At 29.7% G+C, this 27,868-nt stretch overlaps 1 long non-coding RNA gene across 1 annotated transcript; it reads right to left on the bottom strand.

The window, feature by feature from the left end:
- Positions 1–8,899: 8,899 nt before the first annotated feature.
- Positions 8,900–9,945, bottom strand: LOC114726957 (uncharacterized). The gene is made up of 2 exons (XR_003738545.1): positions 9,791–9,945; positions 8,900–9,364 (listed from the first exon to the last, which is right to left on the bottom strand). It is a non-coding gene; the product is annotated as an uncharacterized LOC114726957 (long non-coding RNA).
- Positions 9,946–27,868: the final 17,923 nt, after the last annotated feature.

Here is a 27,868-nt window from a genome sequence, read left to right as displayed (position 1 = left end):
TTGATCCATTATTTTGACCAAATTACCCCTTCTTAATTACTAATAATTATCATTTAGTGACATATCATACATCTATATTTAAAATTAAAAAATAATTTTAATAAATATTTTAATATTTTTTTGTTATACTATTGAATTGATTACCATATTATAAATTTTATTAATTTTATAAATACAGATTTTTATTTTACAATAAATCTTGTTGATTTATTTAAACTTACTTGTGATGTAATTTTTTTAAATATATATTAGTAAAAAGTGTCTTGTAATCGTATATATTTATTTTCAATAAAATTATAAAGTTATGTCTTAATTTGTTAAATTTAGTAAAAATATTAAATAGATTATTAATAAATATTAATATTAAAAGATAAACCATATATTTAATATAATGAGGGGTAAAGTAGGAAACAAGGTTTATTCTAATATTTTTTTAATTAAAAAATGTACGTAAAGAATCTTATTAGAATATTCTTTAATGATATTAATGGTTTTGACTAAAATATATGTTATCAAAATAGATGGAAGATCTGTGTAATTAAAGCAAAACAGAAGAGTGGTCATAATATTTTACTTAAAAGTAAAAATCTGACTTGACTTGGTCGTACCTTATCTTCAACATTGGCCCCTCCCATGCATTCACTGCCTTCTATCATTTTCAACAGTCACACCCACCATTCCTGAATTCCTTTCATTTACAATCAAATATTGGCCAAGTTGTGGGAGTCTTTTCATTTACCAACATCTCTCTTAAATCTTTCTAAATAGTTTAATTTGTGTTGTGAATCATCTTATTTGAGTTGTTCATCCAATCATTAACATTTAATTTTTCTCTCTATAGAACCTCAAATGGAGTTGTGTATTCTTATATAGTTCTTATAAATTGCGTAATTTGTCTTATAAGTTTTCTTATTTCAGATGTTCATGCAATCCTTAAATGGATTCATGAATTGCCACATACCCTTTGTAACTTGCCTAATTTATATTGTAAAGCCTTATTCCAGTGGTTCATTCAATCCTTGGCATTTAATTTTCTTTTCATAAAACCTTAAATAGAGTTGTGAATTCCTATATGCTTTTTGTAAATTACCTAATTTGTATTGTAAATCATCTTATTTTACCGGGATACTTAAATTTGTTTTTGTCATATATATAAAAATCTATATATTTCCTTTGCATTATGGGGTTAAATGAATGAATGGCTTGGTAGTTATAATTTTTTTGGTTTATGAGTTCAAATTCTCTAATGATCTTATTTGCAAAAAAATTTCCAGTCACTAGAGCTTTGGCAATCGGCCTCGGTGCTGGAAGTTGGAGTCAGCTAGCTGGCCACCAGAGCTTTGGTGGTGATTGATTTTTTTTTCCGAAATAATATAAGGCATAATTGTCTTTTCATCCATAACAATTAATTTCATTTTGGTCAAAGAAAGTGCAATGAAGTTTTAGAATGTTATGGGGGTTGTTGGAAAACAAATTTATTTAGAAGGGACTAACTGAAAATTTTCCCTCTTTAAATTGATCAAAGTGCCTTTGGTGAAAGATTCATAAACCTATCGGTCATTTATTGGCTTAGCTTCGGTTTATATATGCTGGTTAAAAAAAAAAAAAAGCTTCCGTTTATATAGAAATTAAACTGATTATTAATACACACATTTAAAGTTTAGACGCAATTTTAATTAATAAAAATTTCATTATCCCTTAGTTCCATTATACTTGTTATTATATTATATATGATTATATTTTTATAATATTATATATAATTACTTGTTATTATATTATATGTATAAACACAATTTCAATTGATAAAAAGTTCACTTTTTCATTGCATATATGGGTTAGATTAATTTTGTCAATTAATTTATTATTTATATGAACAGAGTTATTGCATATTTTGGCAAAAAAACATTCATATTATATATATATATATATATATATATTGATCGGATGATTTTGTCTCTTCGTTTATTATTCTTATCTATTCCCATGTTGGCTGTAATTCAACTAATATGCCTGTGCATCATTTTTTCTTAATTATATACCAAACAAATTCTCGTAATCATTCCATGTTCTCCGATTCAGAGAACCAAACGGACTGTAAGCGAAATACAACCGTACTTCCTGCAGAGAAAGCCAAGTCGGGAATAGAGATGTTATTCTTCAAAAGAGACAAGTGAAATCAAAAGCTGCAACAAACATATACACACAACCCAGAAATTAAACAGTACCTAAAAGTTTTAAATACAATTATTACATACGTTCCCTGCTAGCTAGAAAATATAAGAAACATAATTATCATCATACTCCTCCGGTTCTAATTATAAGACCCAATTGACTTATTTGAGGAGATTAAGGAAGTAAGTTAAGTTGGTTATTTATAATAAATAAGTATTGTTATTTCTAAAATATCCTTGCTAATTAAGTATATTGGCTAAAACTATCATTATTAGAAGGATTATCTTGGAAAAAAATGCATAAATATAAGAGAGAAAATGGATTGGGTCTTATAATTAGGACCAAATAAAAAGTCAAATTGGGTCTTATAATAAGGACCGGAGGAGTATCTAATTATTTATTGTTATTATATCTAATTCCCAGGTGGTCGACAGCCTCGGACATAGATTGAGCATGGAGGGCTCGGAGGCTTCGTCTTTGGCATGCAAGAAGTATATCTTCTACTAGGAGAACATGGAACTGCTGGCTTATTTCTTATTGGTGCTCCCCCAGTAACTGACTCTACCCTTTCTGCATATTATCATCATATCATATGTATATCTTGGCAAAATAAATCTTAATCAAGGCAATACAAGAGAGTCACAGTAAATGAGATTGGGAAAAGGATAAGAAGCTGCAAATTCAAAGGAAGAAGTTACGTTGTTACCTGATAATGCTCGAGCATGAGTGGAAGAGGGAAGGCAGAGAAATACGGAAACCAGAATAATAAAAGCAATGAGAATAGCCTTCTTCATTGTGAGAGTGTAGAGAGTGAAAGAGAGGGCACAATGCACTCCAGTAATTTTGTATGCTCACACTTCGCTGCTCTATCACTTATTTATAGTCTCTACTCTACCGAAAAATAAAAATCAAAAGCAAAGAAATTGTGAGAAAATCCCAAAATATCTTTAAAATTACACATGAGAAATAAGATCAGGGTTAAAATTATTATATCTTTACCCCCCTTTTTTTTCAATTACTACAAACAGGCAAGCTGAAGCCTGAGAAACGTCAAAATAAATCAGTTATGATGAGTAAGATTCTCCTCCATCCTCCCCTTCTGATCTATAAGCACCTCTGCTTGACTAGTCTGGGTTAGTAGATTAGAACCCTTTGGTCAGTTCCCATGTGGGCTTCTCGTCCAAGCATATCAGCACACTTTAAAATATCTCCCTTTGCATATTTTATTTAAAAATTATTAGTTAAAAATTTCAAATTAGAACCCCTTGGTCAGTTCCCATGTGGCTTATCAAAAAAACCATGAAAGATTTCTAAAAGTTGACTTATAAATAAAGACTAAATTATATTGGCAAAGGATATGACCAAAATATAAGTATATTTTTAAGAAATTGCCAATATCAATATACACTCGTCTGTTGTTATTTTATTCTTATTAAATATTTTATATATTTTAATAATAATTAAATATGTTAAAATAATACAAGAAGTTATTCTAATGGAGAAAGTTATACTTTGAAGTGATCTTATGTGACTCAGCGCAATTGACTTTAGACAAGAGAAAACAAAATATAATAAAATCGATCTGTCCCACATGTCCCTTTAAAGAAAAGCACATGAATTATCAAAGTATGAAGCAAAAATACGTCCACAAATTCCATTATCAATTATTCAATCCTTTGCCTTGTCTTCTTCCTCACCCTTAACCTCTTTCTCAGAAAAAGAAGACTCAGAAATATCCCGCCTGGCCCTACCTCTCTTCAATTCCCCGGCAGATCTCCACTACCACCTTTCATCGTCTTTGCCAAAACAAAAGAAAAATTACCCGCAGAGAAGTAACTGTATTGATTAATTAATAAATTAATTAATAAAGAAGCCAGGAGGCCTCTTCTTTATTTCAAGTAGAACAGCAGCACATAAACTTAAGAATTATATATGTCTCACGTACACTCAAAATTATATAGAATTCATGAGCAATCTTTACCTGGACTTCCCATGAAATCAAGGTAGTAAGACATTATTCTTCATAACAAAAGTAATCATTAAAAGCTGCAAACACATATGTATGACTTATTTAGGCAGCTCTAGAAAGGTACCGCCTCTAATTCTTAATATAAAACCTAGTTGACTAATTTGAGAAGATTAAAGAAGTTACAAAATTATTTAATTATAGCATATATTGTATGATCTTTCTAACACATTTATGTGTATTATTAGATTATATATCAATTTATAAGTGAGACGAATTGCTTTAAAGGGACAACATCATGAACATAAAATGGCAGTTGCTGAGATGAGCATGTTGAGATGGATGTGTGGTCATACAAAAAAAGACAAGATCCATAACAAACATATAAGAGGAAAAGTTGGAGTGGTTGCCATTGATGAGAAAATGGTAGAAAACCGATTGAGATGGTTTGGTTACGTGCAAAGAAGGCCTTGGGATACGCTGGTAAGAAGAGTTGCGCAAACAGTATGAAGTCCTCTAAAAAAAAGTAGAGGAAGGCCAAAGACAACGCTTAATAAAGTTATTGAGAGAGATCTTTCAATTAACAATCTATCCAAATATTTGGCTTTGGATAAGGCTCCATGGTGTCGTGCAATCCATATAGCTGACCCCACCTAGCAGGATAAGGCTTTGTTATTATTGTTATAAGTGAGATGAATTAGTTGAAAAAAAAAACTATAAGTATAAATACTTTAAAGTAATTTAGTAATTTTCTTAATCTCTCTCAATTAGTCAATTGAGTCATATGATGGGGTAACATCAGAAACAAGACAGCAACTTATTTGAAAAAAGACCGAAATTAAGACCACATGGAGCTTTTGGAATAGGGTTTGATGCCGGAACGGCAATGAGTATTACGACGAGAACCAGGAGGACATTTCACTCCCGGCTTATCCATATCCATCATCGGCGAGTCTTCCCATGAACATTGATCTGCATCGTCATCACCATATAATATTGACATATCAGTTTAGTATGCTCACATATCACAACGGAATCTAATTTATTTTTTTATATTTCAGCTTGATCCTAAATATAAGATTTTAATCTACTTTGTCTTTTATAGTTATTTATTTATTTTTTAAAATAGTCTCTATGATAATTGCACACGATAAAGTATTTATATTCTAATGCAGATTAATAAGAATATTTTAAAAAATTTAACATTTATTTATTATAAATAACTAACTTAATTGATTTTTTAATATTTATAAATTAGTTGTCTAACTCTTATATTAAAGACAAGATGCAATGTAATTTATTCTTCCCTTTTTATCCACTCCAATCATACAAACAATTGCTTCATATATATTATTAAAAAAAATCTAAATTGACTTACTCGTCCCTTCAACCTTGGCGTCTCTGGGATATCCGCCTGTTGCTTTTCATTCGTTTCAACCGTCAGTCAGTCACAACTACCTTCTTAAATTTAATTCTTGTCCTTTACAATTAAATATTGTCGAAATTTTAATTCGTTCCCTGCTTTGCATCAGCCCTTGTATTATCCCTCCCTTCACTATTCCTCATGTTATCCTCTTTATTAATACTTTATATATATGATGCGTAGATTTTCTTAGTGCAAGAATATGATCACTACCAGAAAAAAAGCTTTTAACGATGATTATCAAGGGTTTTTTATGACGGTTTTGGAGGCGAAGTGGATACAGTCGACGTTGAAATGTAAATAAAACACAGTGGTTGCAAGATTTTCGATGACAGTTCTGTAAAAAACCGTCATAGACAATTAAATTTTTACGACGGTTATTAATAAAACCGCTGTTTAAACTTTACTTTCCACGATGATTCTTTAAAAAACCGTCGTGGAAAATTGATCTTTCCATGGCGGTTTTATTAATAACCATCGTGGCAAATTGTTTTAACGCCAGTTATATAAAGAGTGTTCAATTGGCTTTTTTTAAAATAAAAAAAAAGAGGGCACTGTGATAAAAAACAAACGTAACATTTTTAAGTTCCATTTTAATGCACGTGAGCCGATATGAAATTATTAAAATTAGAGTCACTGATTTATATCTTTTTGAAATTTTAAGAATTTTTTTTGGGGATTTTTTCTATACTCTGCAAGTTGGCAAATAAAGAAAAATATATTTATAAGTTATTTATAGTCCTGAATAAGAAAAGAGAGAAGGCAAATTAAAGTTAGAATTTAAGGCTTTTTTGGCCCAAAAAGGAAACTGATTTTTAATGCATATATATAATTGAGCTTCACATAATATCCACATATCTATATTTCGGTGCGTGATATAAAGCTGTACTCTTGCCAATATATGAATAGTCAGCTCATTTTTTCTTTTATATAACTGATTGATTGATTGATAATTCATTGATTGCGTCCAAATCCGCAAGGTATTTAGTCGACTTAACCACTACATAAAGCACATGCTCACATTTTAATTAGTCGTTTTGTCCTCCATATATATGAGCTAAATAATTAATTTATAAAAATTAAAAAATTATTTATTATTTATGAAAAATGTGTACTAATATTAATTTTCTAAAATATTCTTTTTAATAATTTGTCTTAAAAACTACTCTATTGATGTAAAATTCTTTTAATATGTACAAAAAATAAAGAGGGTTTGAAAAAACATTATAAATTAAAGAGATAAAATTAATTAAGAGTGTATATTTAAAATGAGACAATTTATCCTTTTAATTTTAACCAATTATTTTAAAATTACAAATAATTGCTTGATATTTAGAGAAAAGCCCAAACTGACGTACGTAGTTATCAAAGGAATTTGCGCCAGGCGGCATAACCGCATATGGTCGATCAAACAAATTGCCCACAAGACTTGAAAGCAAGATATTTTATTTCGACGACAAGTCTATTTAGTATTTTTTTTAATACAATTTAAATATACACACGTATATAAATATATCAATATCATATCTGAGCTCTACTTGAGAAAATCCTGGGGAGAAGCATAATTTTGTTTTGTCCTTGAGAAACTGGAATTTCTCCTCCAAATGATAGACAAAACATGCGACACAACTCACCAAATATTTTGTCGATCTTGATTCATAGCAAAGAAATGATGCAGTTGTAACATCACATGATAGCTGATTCCATTGCGGATAAAATAAACTAAATTTTTGCATCTAAAGTTCTTATCGTAGCTAGAGAGTTATGGAATTTTCTTACCACTCATCAAATAATCGAAAGCAAAACTGCTCTATTGTTTCCCCTGCGAAGATTATTTGTTCCAACAGTGTGACACCTTTCATTAGGCCAAAGACATCTCCAATAGCAAATATTAGTAATCTTGGACCCCAAACCGTAGAGAGGCTGAAATGTAATCCTCAATTCAGCAATTAACTCTTGTGGCATTAATTCAAAATAGGAATACTCCTACAGGGTTATTTTGAATGAATTATTGACTATGTTAATTCTATTCCCCACTGAGAATCTTCGAAACAAATATGTACATCCCTCTTTTAAGATACCACCGAGTCGTCTAATGAGATCTTTACGCCTTGTAGTTGCCAAAACCATGTCACCCTATTACACAAAGCACACCCTTATAATCACTGGATTGTATCTATGCCTTGCATCAAAAGTCTAAAACAACAAAGTTCACAATTTATTCTTGTAATAGGTCAATGAATAGACTTCATACCTTTTTGTCACAGATAAACAAAGTTCACAATTTATTCTTCTCAATGAATAGACTTCATGCCTTTTGTCACAGATAATACAATTGAAAGCTATAGTTGCATCATCAGCTAAGTGAGAAAGATTCCATGTCACAGAGAGCGCTCGTGCACATATTGTCCAGTAGGTATGCTTATCCCAGACACTCAAAAACATGGAGACATCCCCAAATGTCATTCCCAACCTTGGAGTGGGACGCTTCACTATTATGGGTGCAAACATTTCATTTTGAAATTGAAAGGATATTTGTCCATTTATATAGGTCAGTTTTCAAGGTGCCCCCGCCAAAAATAATGCGGTATTTTAATTAGTGAGGACGAAGAGTCATTCTCGTTAGAAGACTCGTTATCCTAGGAAGACATGCAGTCATATGGCCCCTTGGATAGAATGAAGCGGTCAGTCATATGCCCCTTTGCTCTTATCCAAATCAATTGGCTATTAATCGAATTAATTGTCTAGTAACCATCATGCTATGCATTTAACATCTTATCGAGAAATATGTGTAAATTTGACAGGTGGACCAATCACAAAGCAGTCACAAGGTTTATAGGTTATATAGATAGATAGATAGACAGATAGATATAAGTACCTTAAACACAAAAAATGGTAAACATTTGTTAATATGAAATATTTTAAAAATGTTGGGATAACGAATTCCATTTATGTATGAAGAGTCATTTCTTGAACATTTAGAGTGAGAAGTGTCCACTTTCTTTAAATGTTTTTAACTGTTTTCTCGTAGGGTTCAGCTCGTGAGAAATTTTCCAGGGGGATGATTAGAGAAAACTAAATTGAGCTACTTGCATAAGTAGAAAAGATGGCCAGATAACATTTAAATAATATAAAAGATAAAATTGAACGCATTACTCAAATATGCTATCCTTAACTAACTTAATTTTATCACTTTTAATTGATCTAATTTTAACATTTTTTTTCCTCAAGTGATGCAATAAATTCAATAATTCAAGATTTGGACCATTTCCCTCGGTTTTTCTTTTTCTTACCAGAAGTAACTCTATGAATTAACTAGTTAAAAAGATAGAAGGCCAGGAGTGGAGTTAATTCTTTATTTCAACCACAACACCAGCACATAAATTTAAGAATTACATAATTCTCACACACAAAGGTACATAGAATTCATGAGAAACCTAAACCTCGACTTCCCATGAAATAATCTAGGCACGAAGACATTATTCCTCAAAAGATAAATGATAATCAAAAGCTGAAACAACACACATGACACAGAAACATGAGAGTAATTTATTTAATAATGGATTATTAGGAGATTGTTATGATCTTCCACCAAGCAAAAGGACTATATATTATTATTATACCTTATACTTATCATTCATATATTTCTTTTATTTCCTACTTCTTGCAGCCATGCCTACTATAGGGATTGCAAACTTTTGGAGTTGGCTTTCGTGGTGGAAGGCAATTAGAATAAGAACCAGGAGGACATTTTACTGCAGGCTTATTCTTCTCCGGCGTTGGCGAGGTTACTGATGTCCTTTCTGCATCGTCATCATATATAATATTTACATACAAATATCAATATAACATGTTCATCTGATTCTATTTATAGAAGTCATGTGATTAAATTTTTAACATGCATGTACTGTTTTACTCTTTGTTTATTATTGCCTATAAATTATTATTTTCTTGAAAGGTGTATGTACTATATAAAGGTAAAGTAAGAAAAAAAAAAGCTATGAAAAAGTTAATAAAACTTCAGGAAAACATATGTTGGAAATAAAAGATTTATGAATGGGACCGTAGGAATATCAATTTAATGTATTCAGAAATGGAAAAAAAAAAAAATTAGCGTAATAGTAATTTCATAACTGAGGCAAGATGCTAGTCACAGTGAATGAGATTGTAAGATGATGACGACGATTATGATGATAAAGCAGCAGAGCAAACGAAGTTGAAGTTGTTACCTTGTAATAGACGTGCATAAGTGGAAGAGGGAAGGGAGAGAAATATGGCAGAAACCCAAACGAGAAAAGCAATTAGAATAGCCTTCTTCATATTTTACAGCAATATATGACTCTTGTGATTTGGCTTTTGTATATACTACACTTACTCTTCCTCTCTTTTATAGTCTCTAGGAAAGAGGGGCACGGTTGAAATAAAGGGCTTTCAATTGGTACAAGTTTGACTTGGTCGTAAAAGTTCTTCACTATTGGTTTCTCCTAGTTCCCGCCCACCTAAATATTTTGCTTCCAAGAATACTAGCTAATTAGTGATTATCTAATGAATTTCTTCTTTCATTTAAATCCAATCAGAATATGAACTATTGTTTGATATTCTATTTCCTGTTTTTAATATAAGACTTATTTAATTAATTTAAAAAAATTAAATAAATCAAATAAATTACTTAATTATAATATATATATGTTACATAATATCTTTAAAATATCTATGCATATTATTGGATTATATAGTAGTTTATAAATTAAGTAAATTGGTTTTAAAAAATATTAAATGCATATATTTCAAAGAAATTTATTTAGTTTTTTTAATGTTTCTAAATTAATTAAAGGAGTTTTATATTAAGAATAAGAGAGAGCATATTAAAAAGGGGAAAAAAATTTTAAATTGACTTGGTCGTACCTTATCTTCAACACATGGGTCCCCCTACCATTTGCTTTTCATCTCATCCTAAATTCAATTCCTTCCAAATTGTAGGAACCTTCTAGCTCAATGACGCTTAAGTGCCTCTACTTTGACGGTGACTCCAGAAAGTTGCTTTTAAAATTTTCTTTTTCTAGTGATTAACGATAATAAAGTTTCCATTGTTACTTCTTGAAATGCTTTTGCTTTTACCATTTCTCTGCCAATTGCCCAAATAAATGATAGAATAAAAGAAGCTTTATTTATTGACTGTATATAGACTGACTTATACTCCATCTAATATAAATATAGATGAGCTAATTAAAGAATTTGTTTTGATTTTAAATATAATATCTTGATTCATTTCTTCTCACAAATTTATACTTATTTTTTCAAATAATGCTAATGATTGCATATGGTACTAGTGTCAACGCTTAGGGATTACAATTGATGATATTAATTTTTTTTCCAAAAAAAAATAGAGGGATGTTCTAAAATGAGTGGGTTGTTGGAGGAGGAGCTCAATGACTGGGGAATGATGTTGTTTCAAGCACATTGAGAGTCATTTAGTTAAAAAAGGATGAGAGAGAAAGATAACATAATTCATCTTTCTTTTTTTATTTTTCCCAACTACTTCCTCGTCTTCCTCCCCTACTTTGTAATGCATGTGAGCCGATATGAAATTATTAAAATTAGAGTCACTGATTTATATCTTTTTGAAATTTTAAGAATTTTTTTTGGGGAGTTTTTTTCTATACTCTGCAAGTTGGCAAATAAAGAAAAATATATTTATAAGTTATTTATAGTCCTGAGTGAGAAAAGAGAGAAGGCAAATTAAAGTTAGAATTTAAGGCTTTTTTGGCCAACAAAGGAAACTGATTTTTAATGCATATATATAATTGAACTTCACATAATATGTAGTTATCTGCATATCTATATTTCATATGTGATATAATGTTGTTCTCTTACCAATATATGAATAGTCAGCTCATTTTTTCTTTTATATAACTAATTGATTGATAATTCATTGATTGCGTCCAAATTCGTAAGGTATTTAGTCAACTTAATCACTACATAAAGCACATGCTCACATTTTAATTAGTCGTTTTGGTCCTAAATCTATATATGAGCTAAATAATTAATTTATAAAAATTAAAAAATTATTTATTATTTATGAAAAATGTGTAATAATAGTAATTTTCTAAAATATTCTTTTTAATAATTTGTCTTAAAAACTACTCTATTGATGTAAAATTCTTTTAATATGTACAAATAATAAAGAGGGTTTAAAAAAATTATAAATTAAAGAGATAAAATTAATGAAGATGGCATATTTAAGAATGAAAGGAGGATAATTTATCCTTTTAATTTTAACCAATTATTTTAAAGTTATAAATAATTGCTTGATATTTAGAGAAAAGTCCAAATTGAAGTACGAAGTTATCAAAGGACTTTGCGCCAGGCGGCATACCCGCATATGGTCCATCAAACAAATTACCGACAAGACTTGAAAGCAAGATATTTTATTTTGACGACAAGTTTATTTAGTATTTTTTAATACAATTTAAATATACGCACGTATATAAATATATCAATATCAAATCTGAGCTGAAACTTTATTCAAGTATAAGATGGTATTGCTGCTGAGACAACTAGTAATTAATTGGGTTCACATGAAAAATTTTAGGATAAAAAATTTCAGTTATATGAAGAATAGTTTCTTGAAAATTACTAAACAATAATGAAAAGACAATATATGGATAAATAATTAAAGTGACTTGTGAGTTTTTTTTCCAAAAAAAAAAAATTTCCGACTTCTTTGTGTGGATATTATGCAAATAAATTTCTTTACACTCAACATTTTAATTTGTGATAAAATTATTAGCTGACGTTTATATATAAAATGCACTCCGTATGTTTCTTGTTATAAGCAACAATTTCTTTTACTTTTAAGTATAAAATAAATTTTTTTATCTAAAATTTTAAATTAGCTTTTTGTTTTGTTTTCACTCTCTTTAAAAATAGATGCTACTTATAATTTATCTGTGATAAATTTTCACTCATTATCTCTCATGTACCCTTTTATAAGCAATAGTATAATTAGAATATATATATTACATATATATTTATTATTTTTAATTAAATTTAACTAATATTTTGAACTACTTGATTTTGTCAGTTATTTTTTATAAAAATAAATGGAACAAGTAACGTGATTCTTTTCTTTTTGTCCCTCCCTTTTTCATTGACATTGTCTATATATTTAATAAAAGGATAATTAATCCACAGCTCCTTATAGTTTTAACTAATTTTGAATCAGGTCCTTATAGTTTTTTTTCTTTTTATCAAGTCCTTATAAGTTCACCTTATTTTTAATTAAGTCCCTGAATTTTTTATTCTTTATTTTATAAATTTTAATAGTACTATTATATAAACATAAAATAGTGTATATTATTTAATATTAGTTTATAAACAATAATATTCTAAAGATATTGAATTATTATAATGATTTTAATTTTTTCAGAAAAAAATTAATTGTTCTAAAAAAATTTCCTGAATTAATTAATTCTATTACTTTTTTATTACATAATTATTAATTTAATTTAATTATTAATATTTTATATTTCAGTATTAATCTATTTAATTAAGCTTATATTTAATTAATAAATAAAAATTAAAACTACATGGACCTGATTAAAAATTTAGTGAAATTATAAGGACTTAATTAAAAGAAAAATAAATACAAGACCTAATTAAAAAAAGGTAAAAGTATAAGGATCTGATAAAAAGAAAAAAAACTATAGGGACCTGATTCAAAATTCGTTGAAACTATAAGAACTTGCGGATTAATTAACCCTTTAATAAATTTTCAACTTTACACTATTAAGTATGCATACTTTAAAAGTTAAATAATATACACAAACATTTAATGAGGGATAACAAGGGAAACTAATGTTAAAAATATAATGACATGCTAGGATCAAAAAAATTTTTTCTCCACCTTATAAATAATATCAAAGTGGTTTCATGAGCTTAATAAATATTTACGACCTCATGTCCTTAATATAAATAACTAATTTATAAATATTGAAAAAATAAGTTAAGTTAGTTATTTGTAAGAAATGTGTATTGATTTTTTCTAAGATATCTTATTTAATCATATGCATTAGAGCAACTTCTTAATGGAAACCCCCTTAGCCCTTTGCAATATGTACAGTAGTTTAGCAAAAATATATACTCCTCTGGTCCTTAATATAGGACCCAATTGTTGAGTTGGTTTTGGTTCTAAATATAAGACCCATTTCTCATATTTATCAATTTTCTCTAAATTACCCCTATAGATACTCCTTCAACCATAATCAAGTAAAAGAGAGAAATAGGGTATTAAAAAAGATGATTATAGTATTTTAGGAAAAACATGTCATATTTTTTATAATTAACTAACTTACTTAATTTCTTAATCTAATCAAATTAGTTAAATGGGTCTTATATTAACGACCAGAGGAGTATATAGATTTGAGAGACAAATTGAATTAAAATCTTATTTAAGATCAAACTAAATAATCTTTAATCCATGTCTGATGTTTAGGACTAGAGAAACTAAAAAAGTAAATATCTTTAAAAAAATGTATATAAAATGAAAGAAAAATTTTGATACAAATGATTCTATGGGTGCTCTTCGTTCGGTATGCGTGGATTGCATGGGTAGATGTCTATTTCAGCATTTACTCAGGCATGGACTTATCCAATTCCCTGCATTGACGTTTCAGTCTGCCTTATCCCCAAGGGTCTTAGTCGTCGTCCCTTTCTCTTAAATGACCCCAAAAAGAAATTTAAAAAAAAGTGTATATCACAAAAAAATAAAAAATCCAGAATATTACACAGTGGATTTTAACAGTGCGCAAGAATACCAATAAATCCGCCTTGCTGTGACGCGCGCTTGTGTGTATATTCTCTTCCATCTTATATATAAGTCATTTTTTAAATAAATTATTAGGAATTTGACCCCCCCAAAAAAAAAGAAATTATTAGGAATAAAAAAGATGATTCATGATATTAAAAAAAAAAAGGATGGTTCAATTTAGTTAATGCTTTTAATATTATCCCGTTTTTAATATTATGCTTAATTAATTAATCATAATAACTACTAACCCAGTCTTTTTTTTCTTTTGCCAACAAATACTAACCCAATCTAACTCATATATTTTAATTCTTCTGTCTACCATAAATATACTGATTGACATGAGGTCACTATGAGAGGGGGGAAAAAAAGGTAGCTGCTGCGTAGATTTTGTGTAGGGGCTTATAAAAAAAAACCATGAAAGATTTCTAAAAATTGACTTATAAATAAAGACCAAATTATATTGGCAAACGAGGATAAGACCAAAATATAAGTATATTTTTACAAAATTGCCAATATAAATATACATAGCACATACATACATTTTCTCAAAACGATGCCAAGCAATACCCCTTTATTAGGTCTTTTTTATTTTAGTCTTATTAAATATTTTATATATTTTAATAAAAATAAATATTTTAAAATAATAAATTTTTCTTTAAGAAAAATTGAAGTTATTGTAATTGAGCAAGAGATATTTTGAAATGATCTTATGGGACTCAGCACAGTTAATTTGACTTTAGCCAGGAAAAAAACAAAATATAATAAAATGCATCTGTCCCACATATCCCTTTAAAGAAAAGCACATGAAATATCAAAGTATGAAGCAAAAATACGTCCACAAATTCCATTATCAATTGTTCAATCCTTTGCCTTGTCTTCTTCCTCCCCCTTAGGGTGTGTTTGGTATGAGGGATTTGGGAGGGAGGGGAGGGAAGGGGAGGGATTTTAATCATTTTCCCTTGTTTGGCAACACACAAATTTTAGGAGGGGAGGGAAAATTTTTTAAAATTTCCCCTCCCCTCCCCTCCCTAACCTCCCCTCCAAAATTGGGAGGATTTGGAGGGAAAGGGCAATATTTTGTCATATTATGACCATTATACTCATATTTTGTCATGTTGTAACCATTATGTCTATATTTTGTCATGTTGTGACCATTATACCCACACCTTAAATAAAATAAGAGCAAAATTATCCATATTAAAATGTTTTTCCCTCCCCTCCCCTCTTTTTTTATAAATCCAAACAAGATAATATTAAAATCCTTCCACTCCCCTCCCCTCCCCTTCCTTCCATTAAAATCCCTCCCCTCCCCTTCCTCTCATTGAGCCAAACATACCCTTAACCTCTTTCTCAGAAAAAGAAGACTCAGAAGTATAATATCCCACCAGGCCCTACTTCTCTTCAATTGCCCGGCAAATCTCCACCACCACTCGCATCGTCTTTCCCAAAACAAAAGAAAAATTACCAGCGGAGAAGTAATTGTATTGATTAATTAATGAATTAATTAATAAAGAAGCCAGGAGGCCTCTTCTTTATTTCAAGTACAACACCAGCACATAAACTTAAGAATTATATATGTCTCACGTACGCTCAAAATTACATAGAATTCATGAGCAACCTTTACCTCGACTTCCCATGAAATCAAGGAAGTAAGACATTATTCTTCATAGCAGAAATGATCATTAACAGCCGCAAGCACATATAACAATTAAATAGAAACAGTGATACTCATGGCTTATTTAGTACACAGCTACATAAAAGGTACTGTCTTTAATTCTTAATATAAAACCTAGCTGATTAATTTGAAGAAATTAAAAAAGTTACAAAATGACTTAATTATAACATATTGTATGATCTCTCTAAAATACTTCTATGCATTATTAGATTATATATCAATTTATAAGTGAGACAAATTAATTGAAAGAAAAATGATAAATATAAATATTTTAAAGTAATTTAATAATTTTTTTAATATTTTCAAATTAGTCAACTGAGTCAAAACAGCAACTTATTTGAAAAAGGACCGTAATTTAGACCATATGGAGCTTTTGGAATGGGGTTTGACGCTGGAAGGGCAATGAGCATTATAACGAGAACCAGGAGGACATTTTATTCCAGGCCTATCCATATCCATCATCAGCGACTCTTCCCAATAACATTGATCTGCATCGTCATCATCATATAATATTGACATATCAGTTTAGTATGTTAACAAATCACAACGGAATGTAATTAATTAATAAGCGATTAACTCAATAATAAGGCATCGCAAGAAGCTAGTCACAGAGACTGAGATCGGAAAAAATAAATAAAGTCGCAAAATAAACGAAGTTGAAGCTGTTAATTACCATCTGGTATGATACTACGAACATTAAGACGAGCGTGAGTGGAAGAGGGAAAGGAGAGAAATGTTGTAGAAACCCAAATGAGAAAAGCAATTAGACATAAAGGGCTTTTAATTTGGCCTTTGTGCGTGTGTGTTCAGTACGCTTACCCTTGTCTTCCTCTTGTCTTCCTCTCTATTTATGGTCTCCGGGATAGGGAAGCACAGTGTATTGACATAAAGGGCTTTTAATCAGTACTACCTCCGGTTGTAAATATAGTTGGAGATTTAATTTGATTCTAAACACAAGACCTTAATTTATTTTATCTCTCATATTTATTGATTCTTTTTCAAAATAGTCTCTATGGTAATTGCAAATGCTAAAGTATTTATATTCTAGTATTTATATTCTAATATACATGATCAATAAGGATATTTTAAAAAACTTAACACTTATTTATTATAAATAACTAATTTAATTAATTTTTTTAATATTTATAAATTAGTTATTTAGCTCTCATATTAAGTACGAAAGGTAATATAATTTATTCTTCCCTTTTCATCCACTTCAATCATGCAAATAATTGCTTCATATATATTATAAAAAAAATCTAAATTGATTTAGTAGTGCCTTCAACTTTGGCGTCTCTCCCAATCCACCTACTGCTTTTTATTCGTTTCAACCGTCGGTCAGTCACAACTACCCTTCTTAAGTTTAATTCGTTTCCTTTACAATTAAATATGGTCCAAATTTTAATTCATTCCCCGCTTTGCATCACCCCTTGTATTATCTCTCCCTTCACTATTCCTCATGTTATCCTCTTTATTAATGCTTTATATATGATGCAAGAATTTTCTTAGTGCAAGAATACAGATGCTTTCTTCCATTTGAAAGTTTAAATTAGAGTAGTTTTTTTAAATGATGAATACGAGAAGGATGAAGGAATGTTTATATTTTTGGATTAAAATTTATGCTTTAAAATGTAGTTTTGTATTTTAAAATTTGCATAACTCATTTTGGACATTATTACATTTCAATGTGTAAACTAATTTTTTTTTAAAAAAAAGGACTTTTGAGTCAGCTCGACCAGTAGGGGTTAGGCTTCAAGAAACGGTTAAATTCGGGGTACAGCAATGCTCCTGGGCCAGAGCCCATATGCGTCAGCCCCACCCCATTTCCTATTTTAAGTAGTCCTTGGAGACATATCTGAACTTGGCATTTGTTTTCTTTTGAAAAAAATCAGTTCACGTTCATGACCCGTGAGCACCAAACGTAAGGCCTACAAGAAACAAAAGTGAATGAACGAATCTAGTCACGTTGTCACAAACTAGTATCCATATTAAGCTTCAAAAAGTCTCCAAGAGCACGCAATTTTGATGTGTTTGTTTAAAGATTCTTATCTATTAGAATCCTGTGCAGATAGCTCTCTCTCCATTATGAAAGTACTAACGTGATGAGTATATATAAGTTTAAAAGGAGAATCTAATCCCAAAAAACTAACATATTAGACTTATAAAAGCAGAACACAAAACATAATAAAAATCCATTTGTCGAACAAATCTTTTTATTTAAAGAGAAGCATATGAATGAATCATCAAATTATGACGCAAGCTACCAAAAATATGTCCACAAATTCCATTATCAATTATTCTATCTTTTGCCGTGCTTTCTTCCTCATTCTCAAGCTTTCTCAGAAAACAAATATTCAGAAATATCCCACCAGGCCCTCCTTCTCTTCCCATACTCAGCAATCTCCACCAGCTAAAGAAGCCACTCCACCACCACTTTCATCGTATTTCCCAAAACTATGGTCAAATCTTTTCTCTCTGGTTCAGCTCTCGTTTGGTAGTGGCGTTTCGTCACCCTCTGCAGTTCAAGAATGCTTCACGAGAAACGACATCATTCTGGCCAACTGCCCCTAGTTCCTAACCGGAAAGCACGTCGACTGCAACTACACCACTGTCTCCTCTGCAACGTACGGCGAACACTAGAGCAACCTCCGCCGCATCCTGGCACTTGACATCCTCTCGACGCGTCATCTCAACTACTTCATGGAAATGCGAAGGGACAAGATGAAGCTATTGGTACAAAAGCTTGCTCATGATTCTGTGATGAGCATAAGCCCAAAGCTCAAGAGGAGAGCTCAATCCCAAAAGACTAGCTTATTAGAAGTGAAAGTCCATTGAACTTATAAACCCCACAACATTTGTGAAATTTTCCAATATAGGACTTATAACAGAACACCCCCTCGAGAGCCAACATTCCCGGTAGCTCCACTCTACAGCATTTCACTCAGTCTTCTTACTGGTCAGAACCCTCCGCAGGTAGTCCTTTCCAGTTCGTCGACTCTCAATGAAAACACCAAGTTGTTATAGATTAACTCTATCACAATGCAAATGAGTATAATCTGGATATTATTGATATATCAATGAACTAGTCATCCACAGTGTATGAATAACTATATAAACCAAATTACAGTGAAGAAAACGGAAATCATAGGGAAATGAAGAAAACGCAGAGAAATGTTAGGGAGAAGCAGAGATAACCACGAAGGTCCAGAGAGGAGTCAGAATGCAGAGAGGGAGGATTTTCACCAAAATTCTACACACCCCTGCTCCACTCCTAACGGTTTTTTATTCCCTCAGCTTCCATGATACACGTCTGACATGTGTACTTCTTCTTGGACCACCTCCTATCCCATTGGCTGTATGGACTTAGGTTTCATCTTTGGATTGGGTTGATTTCTTCCCTTGATGGACCATGACAGAAAATTTCACACAAAAACCCAAAAAAATTATTAAATTTCAAATTAGGATTGTTTCCTAGTTCCTACATTTTAATAAGTCTTCAATGCACTTAACTTGTAAGCATTAATACTTTTTTGTACGAATTTCTTAATCAAGATTTAGTAATTTTTATTATCTTTGTGTGAGATTTTTTTCTAGTTTTATAGATAGAAAACGCTAATAAATGTATTTAAACCTAAAAGATATCAATATAATTCACACTTTAATTTTAATCAAATAATACAAAAATTGCTTAATAATAAAAAAAGCGAAGAATTGACTTGTCCCCATAAAGACTTCTCCAGTTTGGGTCTGGAGACCATTTGCTCATTGACTTGATAATGTAAACATTTTTAGGCTATTTTCAAGAATGGATTTAAGAAAATATGGATTATACATATAAATAAAAAAGATCAGTTTAGACAATTATTTAAATAAGTTCACAAAATTATATTATATAAATTTCGCCGCCGATTAGGACTTAGAAATTACATGACAATGTATTAAGTTAAAGATGGTGACATGGTGCCAAAGAAGAAAATAAGATGAATTTAAAATATAAAATAATTGTACGATTAATGAGTAATGAATAGTAAAACAAAATTCCAAATTCACCTAAAAGACTTGATCGTTGACTTGAAAATGAAAAAAAAAAATTTGAGGCGATTTCAGGGAAATGGATATTATTTTGCGTCTTTTTTCCTTTAATAAATCATTTCAGTCAGTTTATTTGTAAACCCATTTCGTAAAGCTGGCCTTATAATTTTTTGTTTTTTGTGTAGAGTGTAGAAGAAAAACAATCTCCGAACAAAAGTAACTTAAACACACAATATGGTAAACTTTTTTGTATGAAATAATTATTTTAAAATATTGGGATTACAAATCTTATATATGAAGAATCATTTCTTGAACATTTATAGTGAGGAATGACCACTTTCTTTAGCTTTATTAATTTTTTTCCTCATAGGGTACGGTTTTAGCTTGTGAGAAATTTTTCATGTAGTTGATTATATTCCATGCTATTCTAATTCCATTATAGAAAAGCAAATTGAGCTATACTTGCATGAGTAAAAAATGACCGTAACATTAAGTTAAAAATTGTATGCATTATTCCAATATGCTATACTTAATTACCTTAATTTTCTCATTTTTAATTGACCTAATTCTAACATTTTTCATGATGCCAGAAATCCAATTGGAAGATATTTATGGCTGATATTTGTTATAGATAATAAGTAACCGTTGCATATCCCTCATAGTTTTTTAAACAAATTTGTAATGAAAAACACATGACATTTCATCATTAAAAAAAATTTCTGACTGGACTTATCCGCACTAAGTTGGTAGCGAATGCCCAAATTCGGCCGAAGTTCATCTCAAATTCTCATCGTAGCAATAAGTACGATATCCAATCTAGATCATCCAAAATTTGATATAAATAGTTTAAATTTCAAATTTTTAATATACAATTTTTTAATGATAAATTTACTTTTTAAGAAAAGGAGAATCTCATATAAAAAGAGATTTAAAATCAATAAATTCTAAATAAAATATTTTTACAAAAATGTTTTGTTATTTATAAGTCCAATGTTGTCAAAAATTTAAATTCAATTTGGACCATCCAAAAGTAATATTGATGGTCCAAATTGCTCATCAAATTAATAAAAGAAGCTTGAGCTGGTGACTAAAAGAAAGTTGAAGTACGGATAAAAAAAATGTTTTATCCCATGAAAAAATTGCACTTAATTCGTTTCACAGATTTTCAGGTCACAGAATTGGATTACTCATCCGTGAGAAATTCTCATTGAAATAATTTTGCGAGAAAATTTCTTACATATTAGAATCCTAATATTCAAACTCATGTTCCATGATATTAATTGGACTTAATTTCCCTCACTTGCTCCCCCCCCAAAAAAAATCCTTTTTATTTCTCCATTTGAATTTCCCAAAAACTTAAAGCAGAGAAGTAACTCTCTGAATTATCTAATTAATTATATATTTCTCACACTCAAAATTACATAGAATTCATGAGCAACCTTTACATCGACTTCCCATGACAATGAAATCTCCGCAGGAAGACGTTATTATTGATCCTGAAAGTGAAATGATAATCAAAAGCTGCAACAAGCTACACATACACATGATACAAAAACAGAAACAGTACTGTTTCTAATGAAAAATTAAGGGAGAATTATCACTATGAGATATCGAGAGAAGCCGATTTAGTTACCAAAAACTTCTAAGGATAAGTTAATAACAAAACCCTGTCATCATTTTTTACATTAAAACTTGTTATTATATGTTCGTCACATAATTATTAGAGTTTCACATGATTAAATTTCTTCTTTAGGATCTTAAGATAATTCTCCCATAAATTAATAGGAAGCTATAGAAGAATATTAGAAAGAAGACGGGAATTTATTTAATAATGGATTATCTAGAGAGTTTAATGGTCTCCTTCCAAGCAAAAGGACTATATTTATGTTATTATCTGCATATACTTTAGACGCATCATTCATATATTTCTTATCCGTGTTTAGAGAGGCTACCCATGTCCTTTCTGCATCTACTGATTTATTTCGAAGACAATATACCAGCACATAAATTTAAGGATTATTATATATTATTTTTTGTCTTAATTATAAGACTTTATTTGTAAAATATAAATGGGATCTTATAATTAGAATGGAGGTAATATTTTCCACACTTAGAAGTACATGGAATTCACGGGCAGCGTTAACCTCGACTTCCCATGAAATCTAGGCGGGAAGACATTAATCTTTAAAAATGAAATGATAATCAAAAGCTGTCACAAGATACCCATAAACACACTTGACACAGAAACAGGGCAGCAATTTGTTTATATTACTACTACTGCTGCTAATATATGTATCATTCACATATTTCTTTTCCTACCTCGTATAATCACGGCTATAGTAATCGCACGGAGCTTTTGGAATTGGGATTGATGGAAGAAGGCACTGAGGATTACGAAAACCAGGAGGACATTTTTCCACAGGCCTATTCCTATACGTCGTTGGCGAGGTTACCCCTGAAAAGTTATTAAATTTTAAATGAGAGTTAATAAAGTTTAAGGTTTTTTTTGTCTGTGTAAAATACGTTGAAAGTACCTTATAAATAAAACCAAATAGGTATATAATATTTACATGCACATATCAATGTAACATATCAATTTTTAATAATATGTTCACATGTCACAACGGAAAAATAATCAAAGGTTATTAATATAATTTTTAATTCATGAAATTTGATATCATTTTTATTTTAGTCTTTAAAATTTGAAATTAGTTTTGGTTCTTAAAATTTACTCCGTTCGTAAATGTAGATCCAAATGAGTTTAAATTGTGTTAAATATTGCCGATTTGGCACGAACATCATTAATTTTGATGATGTGGTGATGACTGGGTAAGATGAGCTGACACTCTTCTAGTTTATGTAGATATATGGGGAAAACAAAAGAAAAGGCTTCGAAACGCAAAGCAAAAGGAGCAACAACATTTCTTATCAATGTTTTTGCTACATGCTCCTTTGGTCCTATTTATAAAGTACTTTCAACATATTCCACACTGATCAAGAAAAACTTTAAAATGCATTAACTCTCTATTAAAATATAATAATTTTTTGATTTTACCCATATTTAATATATACACCTTTTAAAAGAGACAACTACTTACATTATAATAAATAAAAAACCAAATAGTACATTCAAACTGAAATTTTAATGAAGTGATTTATAAATAAGACCAAGAAAAGACTTTCTCTTTCTACTTTATAAATAGGACCAGAGGAGTAAGCTACAAGAATACGAACTCATCTTACACTGTTTAACTTATAGGAACTAATATTTATAGGTGCAGTAAATTTCAGGTACAAAAGTTATTGGTTCTAGATTTTAGGGACTAAAAGTAAAATAATGAAATCAAATTTTAAAAAACTAAAGAGTTAAATAAATTAATTCTAACAAATGTGATTTGATTTCCTTAAAATACTCTCATAATATATATTAGATGACACATCAATTTATAAGTTAGATAAATTAGCTTTAAAAAATAATAATAAATATATGAGAGATAAAATTGATTAAGTTCTTACATCTATTATCAAAATCAACTCTCTAGTTAACTTCTATATTTAGGACAGGAGGAATACAATAATTTCATAATTGAGGCAATTTAGTCATGTACAGTAAATGAGATAGGAGAAAAACATAAAGAAGCAAAACAAATCAAGTTGAAGTTGTTACCAAGTAATAGACGTGCTTGAGTGGAATAGGAAAGGAAGAGAAATAATGTAGAAACCCAAATGAGAAAAAAAAAACTAGAATAGCCTTCTTCATATTTACAGCCACACACACACACATAACTCCTTTAATTTGGCTTTTGTACAGGGAAAATTGCAATTAGGTCCCACTCAAGAGAATTAAATATAAAAAGGTCCCTTGAAATCATAAAATTATTCTGAAGTCCCAAGGGACCTTTTTATAATAAATTTTATTTGTTTAATTACCAAATTACACTTCTTCTTTTTTTTTTAATTTGTATTAACAACTGAAAAGAGCAGTAGTTGACAACTCAGGGTGCAAGGATTGACAACTATCACAGCTGGTTTGATGGCACATTTTCTTAGCATATCACACTATAAGTTGTCAAACCAGCCGCGCTAGTTGTCAATCCTTGCACCCTGAGTTGTCAATCACTGTTCTTTCAGTTGTCAATACAAACTTTAAAAAAAAAAAAGAAGGGTAATTTGGTAAGTAAATAAATAAAATTTAATGCAAAAATTTTTTTGGGACTTTAAAATAATTTCATGATTTCAAGGGACTTTTTGTATTTAATTCCCTTGAGTGGGACCTAATTGCCATTTTCCCTTTTGTATATGCTCACACTACACTTAAACCTTCCTTTGTATTTATAGTCTCTAGGAGAGAGGAGCACAATTGAAATAAAGGGCTTTCTGTTTTTTTTTTTTTGAGAGAAACAAATAATAAAGGGCTTTCAGCTAGTACAAATAAGTATAATTGATTTGTATTATATGCTCTTCAACATATTGGTTTCTCCCACCCACCGATTGCTTTTATCCTTCTCCACAGTCCCAACCACACTTCCTAAATTTGATTCGTTTCATTTACAATGAAAAATGTTGTCCAAATCTTAATGTATCCCCTAGTTTGCATTAGCCCTTGCGTCATCCTGATTACTTGTAACTAGTTGCTACTCACAAGGGCTAAATTAAATTATTATTTGAATGGCCAAGATGAGAACTGAGGAATATTTATATTTTTAGACTTTATTAGAATATGTGATTATACTTGAAACCTTGGATTTGTATAACTCATTTTAAACTTTAGAACATTTTAATGTGAAACTTAGTTTTAAAAAAATGAAAAATAAAAAAGGCATCTCGGAGCCAGCCATTTGCCCGATCAATAATAAAGATTGGGTATAAAAAAAGGTTATGTTTGAGGCAACAAGGCTTCTGGACCTGAGCCCATATATATGGGCCAGGTCTGCCTATTTCTTAGCTAACAATTATCTAAATGGATATCTGTAACTTATTTTTAAAATTTTTTTTTGGGACCCAACTGTTATTAAACCGTTAAACCGTTGTTTTGAACGTCATTAGCTTTCTAATTATCAATCCCAGTAATTTCTTCTGTCATTTTAATCTAAGGAAAAATTGCAATTACGTCCAATCCAAGAGAATTAAATACAAAAAGATTTCTTAAAATCATAAAATTATTCCCAAGTCTCACGGGCCTTATTGCAATAAAATTTATTTGTTTAATTATCAAATTATTTTTTTTTTATAAGTTTGTATCGACAACTAAAAGAGCAGTAGTTAACAACTTAAGTTGTAAGGATTGACAACTATCGTGACAGGTATTAACAACTCATGCATTACTTTTGTGATGTGCTAAGAAAATGTGTTGTTAATACTTGTCGTAATAGTGTCAATCCTTACACTTTAAGTTGTTAACAACTGCATTTTCGGTTGTCAATACAAATATTAAAAAAAAATCATTTGGTAATTAAACAAATAAAATTTATAACAAAAAAGTCTTTCGGGACTTCAGAAAAATTTTATAATTGTAAGAGATTTTTTTATATTTAATTTCTTTAAGTGAGACCTAATTATAATTTTTTTTTAATCCAATCATACTATCGTACAAATTATTGCTGTGTGTGTGTGTTAAAAAGCAAAAATCTCAATTGACTTGGGCGTGCCTTATCTTCAACATGGGCCCCACATGCCTTGATTGCTTTCTGTCCTTTTGAACAGTTACATCTAGCATTCCTGAATTTAATTCTTTTCATTTACAATCAAATATTGGCCAAGTCGTGGGAGCCTTTTCATTTACCAGCATCTCTGTTAAACCTTTCTAATAAGTTTAACTTGTGTTGTACATTGTTTTCTTTAAATCGTTCATTCAATAATTGATATTTAATTTTCCTCTCTACAGAATCTCAAATAAAATTGTGAATTCTCGTATAACTCTTATAAATTGCATAATCTGTATTATAAATTTTCTTATTTCACTCGTTTATGCAACTCTTAACAATTAATTTTTCTCCAACAGAACCTCAAATAGAATCATGAATTGCCATATGCCTTTTGCTACAAAACCTCAAATGGAGTTGTGAATTCTTATATATATTTTGTAAATTACCTAATTCGTGTTGTAAGTCATCTTATTTTAATAGGACACTTGAATTTGTTTTGTTATATATATATATATATATATATTTCTTTTGCATTACATGATTAAATGATTGAATAGTTTGGTTTTTATAATTTTTTAGCTTGTTAAAGAGTCATGGGTTCAAATCTCTTAACCACCTTATTTGAAATTCTCCAGTTATCAAAGCTCTAGTGATTGGCTTAGCTACTAGAGGTCGAAGCTCCAGCCGGCCAGCCACCAGAGCTTCGGTGGTGATTGATTTTCTTTCAAAATAATACAAGAACATAATTATCTTTTCATTCATAATATTTAATTTTATTTTAGTCAAAAGGAGTGAAATGAAGTTTTAGAATGCTACGGAGATTGTTGGAAAATAAATTTATTTAGAAGGTACTGACTGAAAATTTCGCCTTTTTAAATTGATCAACCTATCGGTCATTTATTGGCTTAGCTTCGGCTTATATAGAGATTAAACTGATTATTAATATACATATATATATATATATATATAAAGTATAGACACAATTTTACTTAATAAAAATTTCATTATCCCTTAATTCCATTATACTTGTTATTATATTATATATTATTGATGAGAGCTTTTGTCGTTCGTCTTGGAGTTCCCAATCAAAAATAAATTCAAGTAATGCAATATAGTGCAAAACTTGGATCGTTTCACTTTGAGGAACTTTTATTTGAAATCCTAAGCAAACCAACTATCAAAAATAAAGAATTGACTTGGAAATGGATTGATTTTCTTTTTAACTAACTAATTGGCAAAATTTAAAAGGATGCAAAATGAGTAAATAATTTTTTGATTTTTAGTTTATAAAATGGATATGAATGAAATAAACAAAGAGAATTAGCAAGTGACAGGAAATGAAAAAGCAATCCTCTAGCACAATGATTAAGCTATCATTACTTCAATTAATTTGGGAGTTAACTAAAGACTCTAAAGGCCACTTCTTAGACTCGGTTTAATTAGAATAATCGACACCAAGCCACCTTGCATATTAATTACTCACAATTAAAATGTTTCAGCACAATTAGCCAAAGAGAATCAAAGAAAAGCAATTAAGAAAGAAATTCCGACTTTGTGTGGATATTATGCAGGTAAATTTCTTTACACTCAACATTTTAATTTGTGATAAAATTATTAACTGAAAGTTATATATAAAATACACTCCCTATGTTCCTTGTGTTATAAGCAACAATTTCTTTTACGATGATATTTTTAGGTATAAAATACATTTTTTATCTGAAATTTTAAATTATTTTTTTTCATTTTCACTCCCTTTAAAAATAGATGCTACTTATCATTTATCTGTGATAAATTTCCACTCATTATTGTCAGGTACCTCCTTTAAAAGAAAAGGCATAATTAGAATATATATATGTTACATATATATATTATTTTTAACTAAATTTAACTAATATTTTGAATTGTTTGATTTTGTTAGTTATTTCTTATAAAAATAAATGGTAGAAGTAATTTAATTCTTTTCTTCTTGTCCCTCCCTTTTTCATTGACATTGTCTATATATTTAATAAATTTTCAACTTTACATCTATTAAGTATACATACATTAAAAGTTAAATAACGTACACAAACGTTTAATATTAAGGGATAACAAGGGAAACTAATGTTAAAAATATAATGACATGCTAGGGTCAAAATTTTTTCTCTCT

The sequence above is a fragment of the Neltuma alba genome, unplaced genomic scaffold, assembly GCF_004799145.2.
Source record: "Neltuma alba isolate B1F8T4 unplaced genomic scaffold, ASM479914v2 tig00012416_pilon, whole genome shotgun sequence".
NCBI lineage: Eukaryota > Viridiplantae > Streptophyta > Magnoliopsida > Fabales > Fabaceae > Neltuma > Neltuma alba.
This window is presented reverse-complemented; position numbering and strand designations above follow the sequence as displayed.